The sequence below is a fragment of the Nannospalax galili genome, unplaced genomic scaffold (assembly GCF_000622305.1).
Source record: "Nannospalax galili isolate Female #2095 unplaced genomic scaffold, S.galili_v1.0 scaffold7, whole genome shotgun sequence".
Taxonomy (NCBI): Eukaryota; Metazoa; Chordata; class Mammalia; order Rodentia; family Spalacidae; genus Nannospalax; species Nannospalax galili.
In genome coordinates, this window is record NW_008359081.1 from 9,805,067 (window position 1) to 9,815,110 (window position 10,044).

At 35.6% G+C, this 10,044-nt stretch overlaps 1 protein-coding gene and 1 non-coding gene across 2 annotated transcripts in view; both read right to left on the minus strand.

Annotated features, from left to right (window-relative positions):
• Nucleotides 1-10,044, minus strand: part of Dmd (dystrophin) — a 2,373,110-nt gene that overhangs the window by 580,856 nt on the left and 1,782,210 nt on the right. The gene's annotated exons all lie outside the window — the stretch shown is intronic.
• Nucleotides 9,062-9,163, minus strand: LOC115068350. The gene has a single exon (XR_003847712.1). It is a non-coding gene; the product is annotated as a U6 spliceosomal RNA (small nuclear RNA).

A 10,044-nucleotide genomic window follows, 5' to 3' on the forward strand; every position in this document is an offset into this window, starting at 1 on the left:
AAAATTCTTTAATTATATTTCTGGAAAAAGAATCCATTAGGTCAATTTGGCAATAGATACCAAGTGAGCCCATAATACCACTTCTGGTTCTTTATATTAATAAAATATTCACAAGTGATGAATGTATTATTATAAGATTAAAATTTTTGGCCCAAATTGTGAAGAAACATAATTTTACTATTTACTGAAGGGATATAAAATGTAAGGCAACATTCCAATAGAGTAAATGTGCACAATGGTCAGATTCAATAGAATATGAGTGGGATGAGGATGTAGCTCATTAGAAGACCGATTGTATGAGGCCCAGGTTCAATCCCTAGTATCAAAAATAATCTTCCACGATTTTCTTGTGTTAAAAACAGAACACACTATTTTACCCAAACTTTTAACTCTGTAAAAACATACAACAATGTATTGGAAGAAAACAGACAAAAGAACAATAATAGAAATTTCTGAAATGATACACTTTTTATTTAGTATTTATTATTCTATTTTAGTGGGGTGTTTGTATAATAAAAATCAAACACTAGTACTTTTAGTATAGTTCAGTGTGTTTGATTGGGCTCTGTTCCTTACAAATGTATACTTTGTAGACTATCTAGTGTGTTTTACTTAACTAGAAAGCTCTGTTCTGAAATCAAATAAACAATAGCATTTTTTTTTGTATACAGAAAATAGTTTCAGATTACCGAACGATTACTAAGAAGCTAAAGTCAATTACTGGATTTTGTTGTGAAAGTGGTAGAGAGAGAAAAAGGAAAGAGGAAGGGAGGAATGGAAACAGGGAGGGAAGGGGAAAGAGAGGAAGGGAGGGAGAAAGGAAGAACGGGGAGGAAAATGGAAGAAAGGAGGGAGGGGGAGGAAGGGAGAGAGAAAGACAGAGAGAGAGAAGAGAAGAGGAGAGGAGAGGAGAGGAGAGGAGAGGAGAGGAGAGGAGAGAAGAGAAGAGGGAGAAGAGATTCTTTTTTGACACAGAGCATGGTTGTTGGTACCGCAAAGAAATTAAAATCTGTCCTTGTGAAATATCTGTCTTTCCTTCAATACTTCTTTTTATCAGGCTCCTATTTTTAACTTTTCTGATTCACACACTAATCAACAGTTTTTTAAGGTGAAATAACCCCCTATATGCTTAACTTTTCTAGAAATTTCCTAAGGTACTTAATTATACTTCCATTTCTTTTCATTTAACCTAAACCTAAAGTGGTAAAAGTAATGCATCCTAAGATATGAAAGACCTTATTATCTAGAGGATGGTATCTACATTTTGAAAAAAAGCTTATTATCTATCAACTATTAATTCTGTGATCACAAAATCATTCCTCCAACTGAGATCAATATCCTGGTTATTATTTCATAAGTTAATTCCTTTAAAATTATTATTATTAATTAAGAAATTATTAAACCAATATTTTGATGACAACATCAGAGCATATGTGTTTAGGCTTAGATATATAGACTGTAAAATTGTTTTTAATGAATAAATAATTTAAATTGCTTACTTTTCCTAAGTAGGTTAAATAACCTTAGAAGTTGCCTATTGCTCTTGGTCTGCTATTTGAAAAATATATAAGTAGAATATATTCTCTCTAAGTCATTTCATGGCTTTATGAATATCATCAAATTGTAGGCATTATATATGTACTATTTGGGTATACCAATTATATCAAAATGAAGCTGTTGGAATTACAAAGTGCAGAATAGGCATAAATATAATCTTTAGATCATCAAATACACCTAGAAGTATGAATTGAAAACTATACCAGGTTTCCTTAAATTCTCTGAAGGATATTAGAATTAGAAACTTCATTGCAAAGACAGTGGTAAAAGGGTGAGAGGGTGAAGCTTGATTTGTTAAAACTATCTTATTATTTTTATTATATGTGTATGAGCGTATTGCCTGTATTTCTGTACATGCACTCATGTCGAGCAATGCCTGCAGAGGTCAGAGGAGGGCATCAGATTCCCTAGAACTGGAATTATGGACGGTTATTAGCTATCATATGGGTGCTTGGAATTGAACCTGGCTCCTCTGCAAGAAGAGCCTGTGCTTTTAACCGCTGAGTCATCTATCCAGGCCTGAGGCTTGATTTCAAACCAGAGTCTTCTGAATATGTTTGAAAGGCCAAAATGAACATACCATATAATCTCCCCTAAAACTGTAATCACAATGAAAATTAAACATTTTATACTGAAGGCAATCTTGACATACCACTAATAATTACTAAATACTATCCAGGTTTTATGAGTATGTAGGGTTAAAATAAAAAATTCCCATGAACTTTGGCTAACATTAAGAATACTAAGAAACATGGTTAAACACAACGTTCTCACCTGCAGCTTTCTAAAAGATGTTCAACAGAGCAGATGAGTTTACCTTCCTCATAAGGTAAATAGGCTGACCACCTTGGGCTTTATCCATTGACAGTCACACTAGGAACCATCATGACCTTGACCAACTTTGTCTGCTACTGTGAAATTTACTACTGGAATAATTCTAGACCTCAGAAGAAGTGTAAATTTAAAAACACAGTAGACTTCACACACACCCTTTTTCCTTTCTGAGTTCCATTTACAATGATGTACCCTATAGGGAATTATTTGTGTGGTGACCGTGGTGTGTGAAGAAATTTAAAATGTTGTGAACACTAGCTTACAAAAAAGATGACTTTGTGGGTGTATGTGTATAATTTCTATAAGCAATGTAAAATGCTAAACTCTGCAAAGATTGTGTGTCTAGCAAAGAAAGATTTTATAGTCAAACCTAATTTGATGCCGCAACAATATGCACTTGGTATTTGTATACAGTATTTTAGGCAGAAAAATGGCCATGAACTGTGAAATAACCTGAAACAGTTTCAAGAATCTCCTGTTTTGGAATATTTCATTTTATTATTTTTTAATTATGAGTATATGTGTCCGTATGAGGATTTTTGCAAATGAGTGCAGTACCCACAAAGGCCAGAAGAGGATGTTGGATCCCCTTAAGCTAAAATTACAGGTGGTTGTGAGCCACCTGATGTGGGCGGTATGAATCGAATTTGGGCCTTGTGGAAAAACAGCACACAATCTGAACTACTGAGCCATCTCTCCAGGCCCTCAAGCACCTTAAAATATTTTATTTGCTATTTTCATTTTATGTGTTTGAGTGTATTGCCTGCGTGTATGCAAGTGCATCCATCTCGAGCAATGCCCACAGGTCAGAAGAGGCCATGAGATACCCTGAACCTGGAGTTACTGATGATTTTTTGCTGCCATGTAGTGGCTGGGAATGGAACCTGTGTCCTCTGCAAGAGCAAGACAGTGCTTTTAACTGCCAAGTCATTTCTCCAGTCCCTCAAGCACATTTTAAAAAAAATATTCATTTCAAATTGTGCTTATAAGTTGTGCATAGGGGAAGCATCCACACTGTGGTACTTAAGTGGAGGTCAGAGGACAGCTTGCAGAGCTAGGCTCTTTCCTACCACCATGTGGGTTCCTGGATTGAACTCAGATCGTCAGGCTTGATGGCAAGTACCTTTACCTTTTGTGATATCTCAAAACCCCTCAAGAATGTTCTATAATTTTGGTCTACTTTAATGTTTGTCTTCTCTCTTCTTAAAAATCTGTATGAACTCTTTATGTACATTGTCTCTATGTGGGAGAAAATTAGCCAAACGTGTGAGCTATAGGATGAACCTGTTGGGTTTGACTCCTGGATTATTCACTTAGTTACGTGATAAAAGGGAAGTTAGCTTAACTGTGCCTCAGTTTTCTCCTTTGTTAAATGGGATTATTTCTAATACCTAGATTGATAGGAGACTATGAAGAATAATAAAGGGAAGAAAAAATTATGAAAAATCAGGTACAACAGAAAGGTACATTGCATAAGCAAAGAATTAAGTAAATGCCACTGTTACTACAGCTTGTTTTAATGAACCCAACCTATATTTACCACAGTGTAAACCCTTTTGAAAGCCAGTGGCTTGCTGTTTTATAGACTGTCTTCAAACATAACAGCTGTAAATATCCCCCTTTTCCTTAGGATTTAAATGAGGACATAGACCTATAACTAAAATTATAAAGTTATTACGAAGGTTTTCATATAACATATGGTTTGGGATATTCACCTACAAGTGAAATAAATACTTGTTCCAGGTGAACTCGCTTTTTGAAACGTTTAATGAGTGTGTCAAAGGATGTTCATGACAAGTTGTGAGGATTAACAAAAAGCCATCTTCCCAGGAAGGTGGGTGTCCATTGTCTTATAGTTTGGTAGAGAAATGATTAAGTTTCTGAACCACAGATTTGTTGTCAGAAAAATGGGAGGGGGTTATTAACTCTATGCTGTGAAAGGTGTAAAATCAAATGAAATTGCTTGGAAAATTAGAACACAGGATCTCAATATATGAATATATTTTAAAAGTCTGTTTATTGGATATCATCTGTCACTCTTCCTTAGATACTGCATTTGTGATTTTGAACTAAGGGATGTATGTGAAACATTGGTTTTGTGAGCTCACAACCAAGGGCTTGTGACCTGTTAGCTCTATTGTCTGCCTTTACTCTGTATAGTGTTTTAGATGGAGTGACCTTTGTAGGGGGTCAGGATTTCCCAGTATTTCTTGGGAGTTGGCTTCTTTCTGGGTCAGCCAATTAGAAACACTGACATGAAACAGAAACGTGGGAGAAAGGTTGAATTCGTCCCTCCTAAGTGGTTCTGGTCCACGGTATCTGGTATCTGCCCTGCAGCTACCACATTTCAGGAGTGAGCACCAGATGGCTCTGATTTCTGGGCTTTAGTGACTCTCACTCTTCCTGATTTGAAGTGATAACATCTTTCTGAAGTTGCTAAATTTGGAATTGCCTATCTCCTGTTGCAGTTTTCAGAGGCTTCATTACCTATAGAACCAGTATAGTTTTCAACTTCCTCTGTTTGGTTTCCAGACTAAATTATGACGATATGAACAGAAAGAAATCTCACAGTAATGAGCCTACCTACAGTTCCAGAGGCATAAATTAATATATCAAGCATAAATTTCACGAAACATTACACTTTACATCTTTTCAGTCTCAGGGAAAGAGACAACTCTGCTGTTGCTGGAAGTTGATTTCACCATCTGGGTACCCATCTATTCTGGGCTCCTCCTCTGTGGACTCCCTCTCTCTTTGTGTGTTCCAACTTCTTACTGCTCTGCGGGATCCTTCTCTTCAGCTTTCAGATAAGAGTTTGTAGCTCATCTTTAAACAACAACAGAAATCTAGACTAGATTATTGCCTTTCTTTTTGCAGCTACACTTTTCAGAATTTAAATATTGACTTGTTGCCTCAGCTTAGTTCTAATTCTGTCACCTTATAATTCATCAGTATTAGACTACTGCCATCTCCACTCCACTCAAACTGCTCTGAGAGAAGTCACTACACCAAATTGCACTATTGTCCTAAATTCATTTTTCTTTATTTTTTAATATTTTCTAATTTTTATTTATTATGTGTAAGAGTGTTTTGCCTGCAAGCATGTACGTGCATCCATGTCATGAAATGCCCCCAGAGGTGAAAAAATGGGCATAAAATTCCATGGAACTGGAGTTACATACAGTTGTCAGCCACTGTTGATGCTGGGAATTGAACCTGGGTCCTCTGGAAGAAGAGCAAGTGTACTTAAGAGCTGAGCTGTATCTCTAGGCCCCCAAATTCTTTTTAAAATTACACTTATTTATTTATTTATTTATTTATGTGTGTGTATGTGTGTGTGTGTGTGTGTGTGTGTGTGTGTGTGTGTGTGTGAGTGCATGTAGAGGTCAGAGGACAACATGCAGGAGTTAATTCTTTCCTTTCACCTTGTTGGGCTTGGGGATTGAACTTAGGTCATCAGGCTTGGCAGGAAGCACCTTTACCTGCAGAGATATACCACTTCTCCTGCCCTAAGTTCTTTACCTTTGTCCTCTGTAACTTTGAAGTTCATCCTACAAAAGGCTGAGTTAAATACTCTGCCTTACACTGAGCTTGATCATGTAAATTTCTCTGAATAATCCTAATGAAAAGTTAATAGAACTAACACAAGTAGAGGCTTGAAACGTGCTTTCAGGGGAGATTGTCTTTCTACACTTTCACATCACCATAGGATAGATACGCCTTGGGTTAACCTGCTCATTTGAGGAAGAGAATGACATGTAGAACAGAGCCATCATAACGAACTTGAAGTACCAAGTGCCACTCAACGGAAGTTATAAACTCATGAACAGGCCGTGCACACGTATTTTGTGTGACACTAGTATTTTGAGTGTGTTTTTGTTGAAGAATTTTGGAGAAAATAGTCAACTGGATCAGTTATCCATGGCCAATACCCATGGAGAGAACTACAGCCCTCTGTACTTTATTTGCAGTGACAGGTACTATTGGCTCCTCTCACTCTGTGAAGTTTTTTTTCCCTTTCTTGGCTCTATGTTTGGATGTCCTCTCTTGTCTTATATAATTCAAGTATTAATTTTTGCCGGTCCATTAAATATTATTGTTTTCCAAGTTCGCACAAGCTTCAGTTTTCTACTCTTTCTGATTTTAAACTGACCCTCAACCAGACAAGGACTATATCTACTTTCAAAGACATACACCATGATGTTCCCTTACATTTTCAGCTTCATTGTCATTATCTTAATTAGGTCCTCCTCATCTTTTATTCCCATTCTGCAATAACTATTAGTTGTCTTCCTCCTACATTCAGACTGGCCTTTTCATCCACATATAACTGATTGAGTGATTTTTTGTGACATGAATGGGACCTTCTTCTGTGTAAAACCTTTATGATTACATAAAAATAAACCCAAATTTCTCCTCTGATAAGAAGGGCCTCATATATGTCTGTCTTACCTGCATATCTACTTTTAGCTGTTGTCAACATTTCTTCCCTCATGCCATCTCACAGTTGTCCACTTAGCATTACAAAGGCTGTGAAAATTAAGGGACTTTTTCAAGGCGACAAAGTCAGTGAAAGAAATATCACAAAACAGCAGGTGTCTGAACTCTCGGGGTTCAATCCAGTTGGAAAACATATGTTTTCATATAAATAAATTTGAAGAAAATAAGTATATCTGTTGTAATTGAACTTTTGATGAATACAAAACTGTTTTCTCGATGACTATAGCTTGATTAGAAAATTACTGTGTATGATAAAGTAAGATGTTCACAGAGAGCACAAAATACATATTTACTTTAGTTTTTAAAATCACTAAACAATTTAGCTAGAAGTATGAATTAATGTTCTGTAAATCCTTATTGGGAAAGGAAAGTTAATTCCTGTCTTTCTCGTGTGAATTAAAATGACCTATAAAATCCTTAAGGGATTTATAATAGAAATGTTAAAATATGTGTAAGGAAGCTATTTTGAATGTAAAGCTTCTCACCATTAACTTATCTATTAAATCTTTGATATCACCAAACAATTCTGTTTCAGAAGGTAACATTCTATACAGGGGATACTATTTAAGAAAATGGCCCTCATTTTCCAGCTTACTGGAAATGATTAATCTTTTCAACAGCATTGAGGACTTACATACCAATGCTGTTACTTTTTTGTCCTTTCAACAATGACTACAAGCTGAGAGTCGGCTAGTAAATGTGTTATCAGCCAACCCATTAGCGTTCCATTATTTTCTGTCTTACATGGCTTCATGTAATCAATTTTTATAATTAAACTAATGGCATACAATTTATTTTTCCCCTTCTTTACTTTCAGGCCCCATTTCTCTTCCAGCTTCTTTGGAATAAGTTCTATTCAAAAGGAAAGGAGGAGAGGCCTCCAAGTGCTTCATTACCTTAATTTCATTATGACATTTTGGAAAGCATTCTCTTTATCTGGGTTCTCGCTTTAATTTGCTGACTTTATTAAAAGGCTTAAGCAGTCTTGTAATTAACAAATCATCCAGCTACCCCAGGCATCTAAGAGAAGTCTGGATGAGAGGGTGTGGAAATGGTTGGGTACAAATGACTCCAGAAAGATTGGCAGAAATCCCATGTGGTGGGATTACACATCTTGTTAAAAAACAAGAAAAAAAATCTGTAGTTTTATGATGCATAGATATACTTTTTAGAGCAGCTTCATTGATATATAATCCATATACTATTAAATCTACCTATTGCAAGTGGACACGTTAGTGGTTTTTCAACATAATTTCATAGATGTTAACCATTCTCATGATCTAATTTTAGAATATTCTTTTGTTCAGTATAAAACTCCATACCCATTAGCAGCTACTTTTCACTATCAAATCCCTCTCTCTCTCTCTCTCTCTCTCTCTTTCTCTTTATCCCTAGTCATTACTAGCATGTCACATAAACAGACTGCGACAATGAATTCTTTTTCGCTGGTTTATATCAGCTAGTATAAGACTTTTTCAGGTTTATCTGTGTTATAACATATGTCAATACATCATTGATTTTTAAATATATATTTTTATTGAATTGTGGTGCATTTCATATACTACATCTTAAACATATTTAGACACCCTCCCTTGTTTGGACTCACCATATTATCTGCCACTGAAATTCATGCATTCTGTCACATATGTTAAAGCCTATCAAGTTATTGTTGACAACTATGCTTTAGGCTACTATGACTAATACACCCATGGACTTCTGTATAAAGGTTTTGTGTGTACATATTTTTTATTATTTTTGTTATTTTTGAGCATATATGTAAAGTAGATCACTAATGTCATGTTAACTCCGCACTTACTAGCACTACAAACTCCTAACTTTTTCTAACATTTTCACTATTTGTTCATACATTCATTCATTCATTCATTCACTCATTCGTTTATTCATTTGTCTATTTGCTTTATTTTTAAAAAATATTTAATTTATTATTTTTATTTTATGTGTATGAGTGTATTGCCTGCATGTTTGGGAGTGCATCCGTGTCATGCAATGCTATGGAGGTCAGAAGAGGGTTTTGGATTCTCCTGGAACTGGAGTTAAGGATGGTTCGTAGCCGCCATGTGGTTGCTGGGAATTGAACCTGGGTACTCTGCAAGAGCAGTCAGTACTCTTAACTGCTGAGCCATCTTTCCAGCCCCTGCTTATTTTTCTTTTAAATATGGAACGTTTCACAAACTTGCATGTCATACTTGAGCAGGGGGCATGCTAATTTTCTCTGTATTGCTCCACTCTTATACATGCTGCCGAAGCGAACGCTTGTTTGCTTTCTTGAGACAGGGTCTCATTATGTAGGCCTGGCTGTCGTGAAACTGCTATGTAGACCAGGCTGACCTTGAACTTACCATGATCCCCCTTCCTCTTTCTCCCAAGTACTGAGGTAACAGGTGTGCATCACCATGTCTGGATGTTTTCATCATTCAAAATTCTTACTGTATGAGGATTCCAGTTTTTCTATAATTTTGTCAGTAGTTCTTCATTTTAGTCTTTCTAATTGCTATGAAGTAGGATCTCATTTTTCATTTATATTTTCTGAATGACTAATGATACCTATATTCTCATTTACTTAAGAAATCTTCTTTGGAGAACTTCATATTCAAATTGTTTCTTTATGATTGGCTAATTTATCTTTTCAGTGACTGAGTTATCAGAGTTTATATATGTTTTTTATCCAAAATCTTTATCAGACATATCATTTGAAAATATTTTCTCTCAGTTTGTGGATTCTTTTGATTTTGTGATATTGCTTACAGTACAAAAGTTTTAGTTTTGTTTAAGTATAATTTATGTACATTTTCCTTTATTACATTTACTTTTTGTGTTGCATCTCCACTATCCCCACTTCTCTTTAACATTGTGCTTGAAACTCTTGCAAGAGCAATAAGGCAAGAGCAGGAAATTAAAGGAGTAAGAATTGGAAAAGAAGAGATCAAATTATCCCTTTTTGCAGATGATAGGATATTATATCTAAAGGATGCCAAAAATTGAATGCGCAAACTCCTAGAAATTATTAACACATTCAGTAAAGTGGCCGGTTACAAAATTAACCTACAAAAGTCTATAGCCTTTCAATATACCAATAACAACCAATCAGAGAAAAAGCACATGGAAACACTCCCATTCACAATAGCTGCAATA